The following is a 14,741-nucleotide window of genomic DNA, read 5'->3' as shown; positions in this document are numbered from 1 at the left end:
GCAGCTTCTCACTCAGCAGCACTGGTTGGATGGTGTTGAATGCACTGGAGAAGTCAAAGAAAGTGATTCTCACAGAGCCACCGGTTCATCCAGGTGCGACTGAGCTCGTTGCAGCAGGTAGATGATGGCGTCGTCCACCCCCACATGAGGCTGGTATGCAAATTGCAGAGGGTCCAGTGAGGATTTCACCTGCGGTCGGAGGTGGGCCAAGACCAGCCTCTCCAGCACCTTCATCACATGAGATGTGAGGGCAACTGGTCGGTAGTCATTGAGGCCAGATGGGGTCGTCTTCTTTGGTACGGGAACCAGGCACGACGTCTTCCACAGCACCGGGACTTCCTTCTGCTTCAGGCTCAGGTTGTATAGGTGTTGAAGGACATTAGACAGCTGGATGGCGCAGGTCTTCAGGACCCTGGGGCTGATGCCATCAGGTCCAGCAGCCTTGCCTTGGTGGAGTCTCTCCAGCTGTCTCCTAACCTGGCCAGTCGTCACAGAGAGGGGGGGAGGGCGGTCATAGTGTCGGTGGTGGCAGAGCCCTTTGAAGAGGAGGGCTCAGAGTCCATGCAGCTCACCAGGGGGGACAGAGGGGGAGGTGTTTGGGAGGTGTGGTGTGTGGAGGAGACAGATGAGGGCTCTGAGCTAAACCTATTGAAGAAAGAGTTTAGCTCGTTGGCCCTCTCCAGGGAGCCCCCAGGTTGTCTGCCTCCAACCTTGAAGCCGGTTATCTGCTTCATTCCAGTCCACACCTCCTTCACGTTGTTCTGCTGGAGTTTGGCCTCCAGCTTCCTCCTGTAGGTGTCCTTGCACTCTCTGAGCTTCACCTTCAAGTCGCGCTGGACTCTCCTGAGCTCGTCCCTGTCCCCAGACCTGAAAGCTGCTTTCTTCTTGTTAAGTACAGCTTTCAGGTCACTGGTGATCCATGGCTTGTTGTTGGGGAAGCAGCGTACAGTCCGGGATGGAATGGTGGTTTGTTCACAGAATTTGATATATTCTGTGATACAGTCTGTCATGTTGAGACCACCTCCTCACAGTCCTGGTGGTCACAGGCAGCCTCTGCACCAGAGGAACATACCTGGGTGTTAACAGGATCAGGTTGTGATCAGACCTGCCAAAGGGGGGAAGGGCAGTGGCACTGTATGCATCCTTTTCATTAGCATACAGAAGGTCCAGGGTTGTATTATTTCGTGTGGGGCAGTCAACATATTGGTGAAAAGTTGGCAGGGCTTTATCCAGGGTGGTGTGATTAAAGTCTCCAGTGATTGCCAAAAATGCATCAGGATGTTGAATCTCAAGTCCAGACACAGTGGAGTGGATGGTGTTCCCTGCTGTCTCGGCGTCAGCTGATGGGGGGATGTACACAGCGACAACAATGGCGGACGAGAACTCCCTCGGCAAATAATATGGACGCATCCCCACGGCTAACAGTTCAATGTCCGGGCTGCAGAAGCGTTCCTTAACACACACATGGTCGGGATTGCACCACCTCTCATTCACATACACAGCAATCCCGCCACCTCTCTTCTTGCCGCTCTGAACAACGTCTCTGTCCGCCCGAACAGTCCTGAAGCCGGGCACCGACGCACTGTCGTCCGGGAAATCCGCGTGCAGCCATGTCTCCGTGAAACACATGACGCTGCACTCGCGGAAGTCCCTCTCGGTCTTTACCAGCGCGCCGAGCTCGTCTGTCTTATTTGCCAAAGACCTCACGTTCCCCAATAGTATCGCCGGTACCGAAGGTTTGTACCTCCTCCTCTTCGCCCTCCGTTTGGCTCCAGATCTGCAGCCCCGGCGTCTTCTCCGTAGCTCCGCAGGGCTCACAGGCCTGGCGCCGGGCAGCAGCCGCGGCTCACTCAGCGCGAACAGCTGATCATGGGAGTAAACAATGGCCCCGCTCATTGTGTGTGGCTCTCCGTTACAAAGAGAGAAAAAAGCAACAGAAAGCCACGAGAAAAAGTTGAGAAAAAGTTACGGTCTGTTGTCTGACCGTAAGAACCAAACTTTAAGGAGAAAGAAAAAAACTAAAAGAAGAGAGGAAAGAGTGAAAAAAGACCAAAATTAAAAACACACACAGGGAGCTGCTGCAACAGGCTGCCGCTGGCACGGCGCCATTTTAGCTCGAGAAAGTCCGTAAGTGTGTGTGAATCACTTTTAGAAACCTCACTGTGGAGCACTAGCCTCGTTTCAACTCCAACAGGAAGCTGTGAGAGGACGTCCCGCTAACTCGTCACCTGTAAACCAACGTGGTGGTCAAATCTATTCAATTAAAAAGTTATTCTTTTCCATGTTTTTGAAACATTATTTGTCTCTCAGTCTCGTTTATCTGCCAGTTCACATTCTTCTGTAACAGTCGATCATAAGTCAGCGTTTGTGATATGGAACACACGAGCTCCTGCAGCGGTGGCCGGTGATGTGGATGTTCAGGCAGCAGGAGATCCTAAACAGTCTGATTAGCTCCTCGTCCTCGGCTCAAGATGTAGCTCGGCCCGCGGGAGGCGAAACACCAGAAGACGGCTGGTTTTGGTCTGATTCATTCATCACGCAGGTCCAACACAAAGACTCAGAACAAAAGGAAACAAAAAAACGACTAACTTTGCACTTGAAAAACACTTAATATGAGAGATTACTGCAAAACAACGAGTAGAAAGGAGGTCAGATCTTTTTAAAGGGGAAGATAATTGACTGACTGCTGATTAGACTGTTATGAAATATTGGAATATGGTGCTGGTTCACATTTTCAGAAGTATGACGAGAGTCCAAAGCTGCCTTGAGGCTAATACTTTGAGCTAAACGCTAACATCGGCATGCTAACATGCTCACAATGACGATGCTAACGTGTCGATGTTCAGCAGGTATAATGTTCACCAGCTTAAAAAAATAGTACAGCTGAGGCTGATGGGAATGTCTTTAGTTCTGCAGGTGTTTGGTCATAAACCAAAGTGTTGGACACATTTTCTTTTGATGGTTATGAAATAAATATTAAATGACACACACACACAAACACACAAACACACCTCAGTTCAGTTCTCCATGATACTGAGAGGGAACGCTTTGAAATGAGCTCTACAGGCTGAACTTTAAACATCTGAAGTTGAATACACACTCTGTGGTCAAACACACACTCTGCAACACACTCTGAAACACACACACTGAAACACACACTCTGCAACACACACTCTGCAACACACTCTGAAACACACACACTGAAACACACACTCTGCAACACACACTCTGCAACACACTCTGAAACACACACACTGAAACACACACTCTGCAACACACACTGCAACACACACACTGAAACACACACTGAAACACACACTCTGCAACACACACTCTGAAACACACTCTGCAATACATTGAAACACACACTGAAACACACACTCTGCAACACACTGAAACACACACTCTGCAACACACACTGAAACACACACTCTGCAACACACTGAAACACACACTCTGCAACACACACTCTGCAACACACTCTGCAATACACTGAAACACACACTCTGCAACACACACTCTGCAACACACTCTGCAATACACTGAAACACACTCTGAAACACACAATTTGAAACACACATTGAAACACTCTGAGACACACACTGACACACACACACTGAGACACACATAAACACTCTTAAACACACACTCTGAAACACACACACTGACACACACACATTGAGACACACATAAACACTCTGAAACACACACACTGAAACACACACATTGAGACACACACACTGAAACACACACATTGAGACACACACACTGAAACACACACATTGAGACACACACTGACACACACACTGTTACACACATAAACACACTTAAACACACACTCTGAAACACACACATTGAGACACACACTGACACACACTGAGACACACACACACTCTGAAACACACACACTGAAACACACACTGAGACACACTCTGAAACACACAGAGACACACACACACACTTAAACACACACTCTGAAACACACACTCTGAAACACACTCTGAAACACACACATTGAGACACACAGACTGTTACACACATAAACACACTTAAACACACACTCTGAAACACACACATTGAGAAGAAGAAGAAGAAGAAGAAGAAGAAGAAGAAGAAGAAGAAGAAGAAGAAGAAGAAGAAGAAGAAGAAGAAGAAGAAGAAGAAGAAGAAGAAGAAACAGAAACGTTCCACCAGAGAAAACTAAAGCATAAAAGCATCAAAACACAACGGAACAGAATGAACCTGAACGCATCTCATGACAGAAGTCTCCTTGGATCAACACTAAACACAGCACATTCATTGTTCTGTGTTGAGACTGACTTTACTTGCTTATTGTTTGGGGTCCCACATAACTCACTGCTGTCCCTGTAAAATAAATACAGAAATAAATAAGAGCAAAATCAATCATTTTTACCGTAAAACATTATTTTTTATTTTTTACCTTATTAAAAGCCGATATTTAGAAAAGAACTGAAGTGGTGACCGTTGCCTTTAAAAGAAGCATCGTTACTAAGGAAGTGCTTCGTGTTGATGTTATATCTGTGCATGAAGAAATATAAATACAGTTCTCCTCTAGATAAAGACAGCACGTCATGTTTAACTCCCTGATGGACAAACGGTTATAAATCGCCTGTAACAGAAATCTGAACACACTTATTCAGGATTGTACTGAAATGACGGGAAGCAAAGATATATATTTAGCTGAGTTGAACTTTAATACGGACGTGAACAACGAGCGTTTGAACCTGGCAGTGGGAGTTGGGGGCTAAATCAGACGGGGCAGCGAGCTGCCTGCAGTGCTGCGACGTCCTGATGGTGTTTAGCTGAAGACTTCACAAACAGCTCTGAGGGTTCAGGTTGCATCAGGGTTTCATCAGCCACACGCATCACAGACCAGCAGTAGAAAGCACAGCGCACGCTTCATCTGCCTCTGCAGCAGCGAGCTGTCAGGGAAAAAATCAAAGACCAACATGTTTCTGTTCAACAGCTGCCAGAATAAAATAAAACATGAAAATACAACAAAAACAAAATAGAGAAATTTATAAACCCAAACAAATCCCATTAGAGGAATCGGGATCTGTTCGTGTTCGAGCCTCCAAGAGAACATCAAGAAGATGAACAAGAGTTATAGTTTGTATGATCACTTCTCCCAACTACACGAGCCACAGCGTACACATCCACAGCGGACACTCACAGACGAAGCTGGCCAAGTTAACATGGTTAAGTCACATCGTGTTGGAGGATGGAGCAGACGGAAGGAGGTGAAAGATGACGCCGTGCACACCTCACCGTCAGGAGGGGAGAGCCAGGATGACGAATCAAACGCACACGTCTTCAGCTTCACAACCTGCAGGTCATCATCACTCACAACGTAACGTCATAACGTAAAACAACGTTACGTAAAACAACGTTACGTAAAACAACGTTCTCGAACACGTCACTTAAAAAGTTACATAAAACCACGTTACGTAAACAAATATCAGTCAAAGGTGCAATAATAAACTTAAACATTGATTTCCTTAAAACCACGTTTTGGTTTTATGTAAATCAATGCTTAAGTTTTGGTTTCACGCTGGACCTGAACAGCTGTCTCCTGGGTAAATGTCCTGTGTTTGTCACCTGCCCTCCGTGGACTTTCTTACTTGTTATACTTCTTACTAAACCACGTAATCCTGTTTGATCGACTCAGCGGTCTGTCTCACATTTTACACTCTGCAATGCTGCTGATTAACTATTAGACGCTTTCAACAAGTGAGTGACACGACGTACAAATGACACAAAGAGCAAGATGCCGCTAAATGTCGTGATCATTTGATTGGTTGAGAGCGAGCTGAGTGACCTCTGACAAACTTTTATCCAATGAAGCGTCTCTCTCTGTTCACAGAGTTAGTTTGTAGCCAAATGAGACCGACCCCGAGTCTTGTTTCAAACTCCTTAAGATCCCACACACACACACACACACACACACACACACACACACACACACACACACACACACACACACACAGCGGGAGCTTCAAGTGGAAACTTTTGAAGGACTTGCAGAGGTGGATGCAGCAGCGGAAATCACACGGTAACGACGATATAATGATACAATCCTGCAGGTCGTTACGCAACACGCTCTCCAAATTCAGAGTGAAATATGAGAGGAGTGTGTTCAAACACCACCTGGCTCTGTGTGTGTGTGTGTGTGTGTGTGTGTGTGTGTGTGTGTGTGTGTGTGTGTGTGTGTGTGTGTGTGTGCAACAGAGAAGCCTTATTAAAATAGTTATGAAGAGGGATACAGGAAGCTTTCTAGTAACAGAACAAGGAAGAAAGTTTTTTCTAATTCAGAAGCAACACAGAGTGAAGCTTCCTAGTTATTTGAGGAAGGAAGTTTCCTCATTAGGAAGCAAGGAGAGGTAAGTTTCCTCATAGGGACGGAAGAAGGGAAGTAAAGACTTTCAGTTGTTGAGCTGGAAAGAAAGAAGCTTCCTGTTTCGGGAGAGAAGGGCGACAGACGCTCTCTAATTAGGGATCAAGGAAAAGTGAAGTATCCTAGTAAGGGAACAAGTAAGGAGGCTTCCAGGTTGGGAACAAGGATCCTCGTAAAGGAGAAAGAAAAGAGGATGCTACGTAGTAAGGACACAAGGAAGAAGGAAACCCTTAAAGATATGGAGGAAGGTCGGAAGCAGCTTCTTAAATAGGGAGAGAGGAATTAGGGAGGAAATACTTAAGTGTTCTAGCTACTATTCATTATGATATAATGTCTCCTTGATTCCTTTCCTCGCCTCCTCTCCTCATGTCTTAGCACCGCCCACGGGAGACGCCAGCAGCGGAGGCGAGGAAGAGACGGGAGGAGAGAGGAGTCGAGGCAAAAGGCATTCAACAAATGAGACATCGTTGCCTCGGAGCTTCATTGTAATATTAGTGCTGGGCAAGTTAACGAGTTATTATCGCGTTAACGCATTCATTAATTGATGCCGACAATTATTTTATAGCGCGTTAACGCATTTTTTATTTTGAAAGTCCGTGGAGGAAGTCTTCAGCAGACTACGTTGATGCAGCGTGTGGGAGTACACGGAATACACGGCGTTACAACGAGCACCAGCTGTTGCTCTGCCTGGAGACTACTGGACATCGCTGCGGTAAAGTCAGCAGACACTTTGAGTGCACCTATATGCTGAAATTCACGGTAAACGCATTCAAACGGCACAGATCGGGAGCGAGCGAAGGAGAAAGTTAGCGGAAACATTAACGTGAGACAACATCCGGTTTCTTCAGACGAACATCCGGTTTTCAGAATAAGATGCCAACAAAGTATGAATTATTGTCACGATCAGGCTTTGCCCTGTGTGTTCTGTGTCTGTTTCTTTCTGTAGCTCCTCACTCACCTCATCAGCTCATTACTCTCACCTGTTCACTCTGCCTAGTCACTATTTAAACCCCTGTCTTTCACTCACTCACTGCCAGATCATTGTGTTTGTTTCCTACCTACCCGCCCGTTTTGCTCATCCTGTTCCCGGTTTCCCAGTCTGTCTGCCCTGCCTTGTCCTGTCGGATTTTCCCCCTCGTCTTTTGTCTTGTCCTTGGATTACCTGTTTTTGTTTGTGAGCTATTAAAGACCTTTTTTCCCCTACTCTGACTGTCTGCGCTTGAGTCCTCATCATGCCCCGTGACAGAATGATCTGGCCTACAATGGACTCAGCAGACCATGGGTTGGAGTGCCGTCTCCCTGAGTGGTATGAGCAGTTCATGGGAACCCGCCTGGCCTTTGGTGGGCCTCGGAGTGTCCAGAAGGTGAACCGCGACCTGATGGACTGCCAGCTCAACACTCGTAGGAGACAGAGAAAGAAGGGTCAGACTTCCATCCCCGCTGGGCCGCAGCGAGTCCCCGCTCCCGCTGGGCCGCAGCTAACTCCAGCTCCCCGTGTCCTGTCGGCGGTCCGACCGACTCCACCTCCCCGTGTCCGGTCGGCGATCCAGCCGACTCCAGCTGTCGCCTCGGAGCAGCAGCTATCCCCAGTCCGGGCCGCCGCCGTCTTCGAACCGCAGCGACCTCCAGTCCGGGCCGCCGCCGTCTTCGAACCGCAGCGACCTCCAGTATGGGCCGCCGCCGTCTCCGAACCGCAGCGACCTCCAGTCCGGGCCGCCGCCGTCTCCGAACCGCAGCGACCTCCAGTCCGGGCTGCCGCCGTCTCCGAACCGCAGCGACCTCCAGTCCGGGCCGCCGCCGTCTCCGACCCGCAGCGACCCGCAGCGACCTCCAGTCCGGGCCGCCGCCGTCTCCGAACCGCAGCGACCTCCAGTCCGGGCCGCCGCCGTCTCCGAACCACAGCGACCTCCAGTCCGGGCCGCCGCCGTCTCCGAACCGCAGCGACCTCCAGTCCCGGCCGCCGCCGAACCGCAGCGACCTCCAGTCCCGGCCTCCGCCGTCTCTGAACCGCAGCGACCTCCAGTCCCAGCCGCTGCCACCTCCGCGCTGCAACGACCTCCAGCCCTTTACCCCGCTGGGTCATCAGTCTATCCCCCTGAGCCCCAGTCTATGGACTCCGGTTGCCCGGAGCCTCATCTCCAGTCCCTGGAGACCTGTTCCCCGTCTGATCTCCAGCCCCTGGAGACCTGTTCCCCGTCTGATCTCCAGCCCCTGGAGACCTGTTCCCCGTCTGATCTCCAGTCCCTGGAGACCTGTTCCCCGTCTGATCTCCAGCCCCTGGAGACCTGTTCCCCGTCTGATCTCCAGCCCCTGGAGCCCTGTTCCCTATCTGATCTCCAGCCCCTGGAGCCCTGTTCCCAGTCCGATCTCCAGTCTCTCGAGTGCAGTTCCCAGTCCGATCTCCAGTCTCTCGAGTGCAGTTCCCAGTCCGATCTCCAGTCTCTCGAGTGCAGTTCCCAGTCCGATCTCCAGTCTCTCGAGTGCAGTTCCCAGTCCGATCTCCAGTCTCTCGAGTGCAGTTCCCAGTCCGATCTCCAGTCTCTCGAGTGCAGTTCCCAGTCCGGTTCCCAGTCTCTCGAGTGCAGTTCCCCTCCTGGTTCCCAGTCTCTCGAGTGCAGTTCCCCTCCTGGTTCCCAGTCTCTCGAGTGCAGTTCCCCTCCTGGTTCCCAGTCTCTCGAGTGCAGTTCCCCTCCTGGTTCCCAGTCTCTCGAGTGCCATTCCCCTCCTGGTTCCCAGTCTCTAGAGTTCCGACCCCCGGACCCCCAGTCTCTAGAGTTCCGACCCCCGGATCCCCAGTCTCAAGAGTTCCGACCCCCGGACCCCCAGTCTCTAGAGTTCCGACCCCCGGACCCCCAGTCTCTAGAGTTCCGACCCCCGGACCCCCAGTCTCTAGAGTTCCGACCCCCGGACCCCCAGTCTCTAGAGTTCCGACCCCCGGACCCCCAGTCTCTAGAGTTCCATCCTCCGGACCCCCAGTCTCTAGAGTTCCGACCCCCGGACCCCCAGTCTCTAGAGTTCCGACCCCCGGACCCCCAGTCTCTAGAGTTCCGACCCCCGGACCCCCAGTCTCTAGAGTTCCGACCCCCGGACCCTCAGTCTCCCCAGTCTGCCAGGCCGGCCATCCCTCCTCCGGACCCCCTCCACCCACCCGGTTGTGGACTCTGACTCTCGGCCTCGGAGGAGTTATAACCCTCCTCCGGGCCCCCACCGCCCTCCTTTGGAAGATGTTCATGTTTTTCTTTTTTTCTTTTTGGACGTCTGGAATCCGTCCCTTGGAGGGGGGGGTACTGTCACGATCAGGCTTTGCCCTGTGTGTTCTGTGTCTGTTTCTTTCTGTAGCTCCTCACTCACCTAATCAGTTCATTCAGTGCACCTGCCAGTCACACTCACCTCATCAGCTCATTACTCTCACCTGTTCACTCTGCCTAGTCACTATTTAAACCCCTGTCTTTCACTCACTCACTGCCAGATCATTGTGTTTGTTTCCTACCTACCCGCCCGTTTTGCTCATCCTGTTCCCGGTTTCCCAGTCTGTCTGCCCTGCCTTGTCCTGCCGGATTTTCCCCCTCGTCTTTTGTCTTGTCCTTGGATTACCTGTTTTTGTTTGTGAGCTATTAAAGACCTTTTTTCCCCTACTCTGACTGTCTGCGCTTGAGTCCTCATCATGCCCCGTGACAATTATATTCACATTAAGTATAAAACATGCTGCATCTCGTGAGTTAAAGGGAAAATATACATATGATATAAGAAATATGATCGCTACTGTGTAAAGGGAATACTGCTGTTAAAAATAACCTGATGTGTTTAAAGTGTTTGTAAACCAAATGTTATTGCCCTTTTGTTCATATAGCAGTACTTTTAAAATAAAAGTACTGCTATACACTACTTTTGAATTCATTATTGAACTTTGCCATAACAATGAGATTAATCGCAAAAAATCCATGCGATTAATCGCGATTAAATATTTTAATTGTTGCCCAGCACTAATATATATAAATATATATATATATATATATATATATATTTACTGTATATATTAAAGAAGGGGTGTCCAAACTACGGCCTGAGGACCAATTGCGGCCCGTGGTCCATTTTGAATTGGCCCGCAGCAAATTCTACGAATATAATGGAATATGACCCACACATGAAACTCGCGCTTGACTGTACTGTACTTCTTAGTTCTGACACTAGGTGGAGGTACTGTGTTGAACAAGGCAGCTTCTCCACAAAATAAGAGCGATCAAAGAAAAGTTTTGCCACAGATGACCAAAAATGGCAGAATCAAATATATACGCAAGAGAGTGTAGAAAATTTCAGACATGATGGGAACATGAATATTTCTTCATAGATGTATTGAAGTCATACGATGTACTTATTTTTTATTTTTTTTTATAATTTTTTATTGAAAGACAAGAGACAATATTAGACAATACATAGACATAACAACAAGAGGATGACAAGAACAGTGGGATAAAAGCCAGCAAACATCATATAGTCAGTGTGTGTGTGTGTGTGTGTGAGAATGTCCTTGAGCCTTTTGAGATGGAAGGAAAAAAATAATAATAATAATAATAAAAAAACAAACCAAAGAAAAAAGAAAAAAGGAAAAAAAAAACAGGTAAGTATGTGTGCATATGGATGTTCATGTACGTGGGTTTCAATTGGTTGTCAGGCAAGAAAAACAACAAAACAAAAATCAACAATAGTAATAAATACAAAAGAATATAGATATATACTATACAAATTTTAATATTAATAGGATGGGTGGTGTCACATTTGCAGAAACATAGTGAGGGATGACCAGGTGGAGCGGTGTTCTGTTGTATTGTATATGATGGACGAGATTAGATTTCCATTGAAATATACTCTATCATTAAGTTTCTCCAGTGTGTGATGTGTGTGTTATTCCTTGATTTCCAGGTCACGAGGATAGTTTTCTTGGCGATAGTTAGGGCCACGAGGAGTAATTTGCGATTTGTTTTACTCAGATGTATTGTTGAGATGTCTCCTAGTAGGCACAGTGAAGGGGATAATGGGACGAGGCAGCCCAGGAAGACAGACAGTGACTCAGTTATTTCTTTCCAAAAGTGATTAACTGGTGTGCAGTGCCAGGTGGCGTGAACAAAGCTATACGATGTACTTATAACTTCTGGTGACTAGTAGTTCTCTTGAATACATATGTTGAATACACTGACTGTAAGTCGCTTTGGATAAAAGCGTCTGCTACATGACTGTAATGTAAAGTAACAAGTACAACATGTACCTCTGAGGTGTAGTACAGTAACAAGTAGCATAACGTGGAAATACACAAATAAAGTATCTCAAAATTGTACTTAAATACAGTACTTGACTAAATGTAAAATAAAGAGATAAATCCAGTTAATAGAACAGTCTGCAGAGAGGACGACTGTATGAAACACTAATAACACGACACTAAACGCTTCTCTGGTCAAAGCAGCTGAATATTTTATTATTAGATTTTGTTGATTCATTTTCTACAAATATGAATCAATAATTCATCTTTTATTGACCCTTAAAAACATACCAGACAGAGATCTCTTCATTTTTCTGATTATTCGAAAATGATAAAAACTAAAACCCTTAAACACCTTTTATTTAAAATATAAAATAAGTGGTACATGACTTTATCCAATAATTAGTAACAGTAATCATAATGTATAATATATATACTAATATATAATATAATATATATAATATACTACTACAATGCTTCAACTTTACACAACATATCAACTTCCCCACCCACAGCAGAGGTCACATCCTGGATCTGGTCTGCTCCACTGGTCTCACAATACCGCAACTCTCCAGCCTCAACCTCAACATCTCTGACCACCTGGCTATCACCAAGTACATTCAGAACTCTGCTGCTCGCCTGCTCACCCACACCCCGCTCCCGTGACCACATCACCCATGTTCTCCAGAACCTCCACTGGCTCCCCGTCCCACAACGGATTGAATACAAAATCCTTCTCCTCACTCACAAAGCCCTCCATAATCAGGCCCCCTCCTACCTCACCGACCTGCTCCACCACCACACTCCATCCCGTCGGCTCCGCTCCTCTGATGCCTCCTGTCTCTTCCACTCAGGACCAAGCACCAGACATGGGGTGACAGAGCCTTCTCCATATCTGCCCCCTCCCTCTGGAACTCTCTCCCCAAACATATCCGAGACTGCACTGACCTCTCCACATTCAAATCTCAAATCAAAACCCACCTGTTCAAAATTGCTTTTAATGTGTGACCGATATTGTGTATTTTATGTTTTTAGTGTATTGCTTTTATATATAATGATTTTAATGTAAAGTGTCTTTGAGTACTCTGAAAAGCCCTATATAAATAAAATGTATTATTATTATTATTATATACAATAATCAGACATTAAACATTTTCATTTGGCACCCAGATATTTAAGGAATGTACAAACATACTAACATACTTATGAATTAAGTCTTACATACTTAAACATACTCTCATCATACTTATGTGAGCAAACATTTTCTGTTAACTCTGAACAAAAGCACATTGAGAACCAAAATGGCCGACAGCCATCTCTGTGATGTCCTTCACATCTCAACCACCAAACGTACTCCTGACCTGCCAGCACATGTTTACTATACTACATACACAGTATTCATGTGTGAATGAATGCAATCAGTTAAAGCTGATAACATTTTATAACAAACGTTAGTTGATGTGTTAACAAGCCCAATAACTTATTTGCATAATAAGCTTGAAATATACCCGTCCCCTTGTCCCCTTATTGTCCCTTTATTGTCCCCTTTATACAGTGCTGTCACCATCCTGACTCAGAAGCTATCAGAGCCTGCTGTTTGGAGAATGAGCTGCCAACTGGGGCGACTGTGGCTAAGGGGATAGCAGGGCCGCCTTTCAATCAGAGGGTCGGTGGTTCAATCCCCGGCTCCGGCTCTGCTAGTCGCATGTCGATGTGTCCTTGAGCAAGACACTTAACCCCAAAAAAATTGCTCCCGTAGCTGTGCCTACGGTGTAGATTTGTGATAGACTCTGAATTGTAAGTTGCTTTGGATAAAAGCGTCTGCTAAATGACTGTAATGTAATGTAACCCTATTTACCTACATGTGATTGATTTCGCTCCCTTTAGCTCCCTAGAGGTGAGGCCATATACCTCTAGTGAGAGGTGAGGCCCTTCGTATTTTGTTTTGTATGTGGCCCTCAGTGAAAACAGTTTGGGCACTCCTGAATTAAAGCATAAATGTTTGTATGAAAAGTGCTATATTGTACAAATAAAATGCTGAAAATACTTCCGGAGAATAAAAGGATACACCTGTGTTTCCTCACGTCCTTACAAGGAAGCATTCTAGTTAACGAACAAGGAAGCTTCAGAAACAAGAGTCATTTTAGGGAAAAGGACACAATAAAGAAAAAGGCCTCAAAGTGAGGGAGCAAGGAAGGTGGAAGATTCCTAATTACAATGCTCAGACAGAAAAGGAGCTTCCTAGTCTGGAAAAAAAAGGGAAAGAAAGGAAGGATAAATGCATCAGGAGGCTGCACTTAAGGAGGAAGCATTTTATTTTGAAAGGAAGAAAGGGAAGACTATGTTAGGATGCAAAGAAGAAAGAAGCTTCCTATTTAAGGAGGCAGGAAGGAGGACATGTGACAAGGAAGGTGAAATCTTGAGAGTTAGGATGCAAGGAAGGAGGAAAAAGTATTTGTAAGGGGAAATGAAAGATGACGCTTCGTTGACAAGAAAGAATCCTAGTTAGGGATCGAAGAAGCATCCTATTTACAGAACAAGCAAGAATAATGCTTCCTGTTTAGGGAGCAAGAGAAGAGGATGACTCCCTCGTATTTAATGCAAAGATGAAGAAAGTTTCCTAGTTTAGGGGGAAAAGGAAGAAACGCTGACGGAAGCTTCCTATCTGAGCGGAAGGATGCTTCCTACTTAGGACACAGAAAGAAGGAAGTCTTCCAGTTGAGATCAAAGGATGCTTCCATGTTAGGGAGCAAGATGAAGACTCCTCCCTCCCTCCCTCCCACCTCCACACTGTCCATGAATCATACACTGAAATATTTCAGACCTAAAAAATTCAATCTGCCCACACACACCCACACAGACACACACCCACTCACACACACAGACAGACACACAGACACACACTCACACACAGACAGACAGACACACAGACACATACTCACACACACAGACAGACACACAGACACACACACACACACACACTCACACACACAGACAGACACACAGACACATACTCACACACACAGACAGACACACAGACACAGACACACACACGCACACACTCACACACAC

Source organism: Anarhichas minor, unplaced genomic scaffold (assembly GCF_050575085.1).
Source record: "Anarhichas minor isolate MPS153535 unplaced genomic scaffold, ASM5057508v1 ptg000123l, whole genome shotgun sequence".
NCBI lineage: Eukaryota > Metazoa > Chordata > Actinopteri > Perciformes > Anarhichadidae > Anarhichas > Anarhichas minor.
This window is presented reverse-complemented; position numbering follows the sequence as displayed.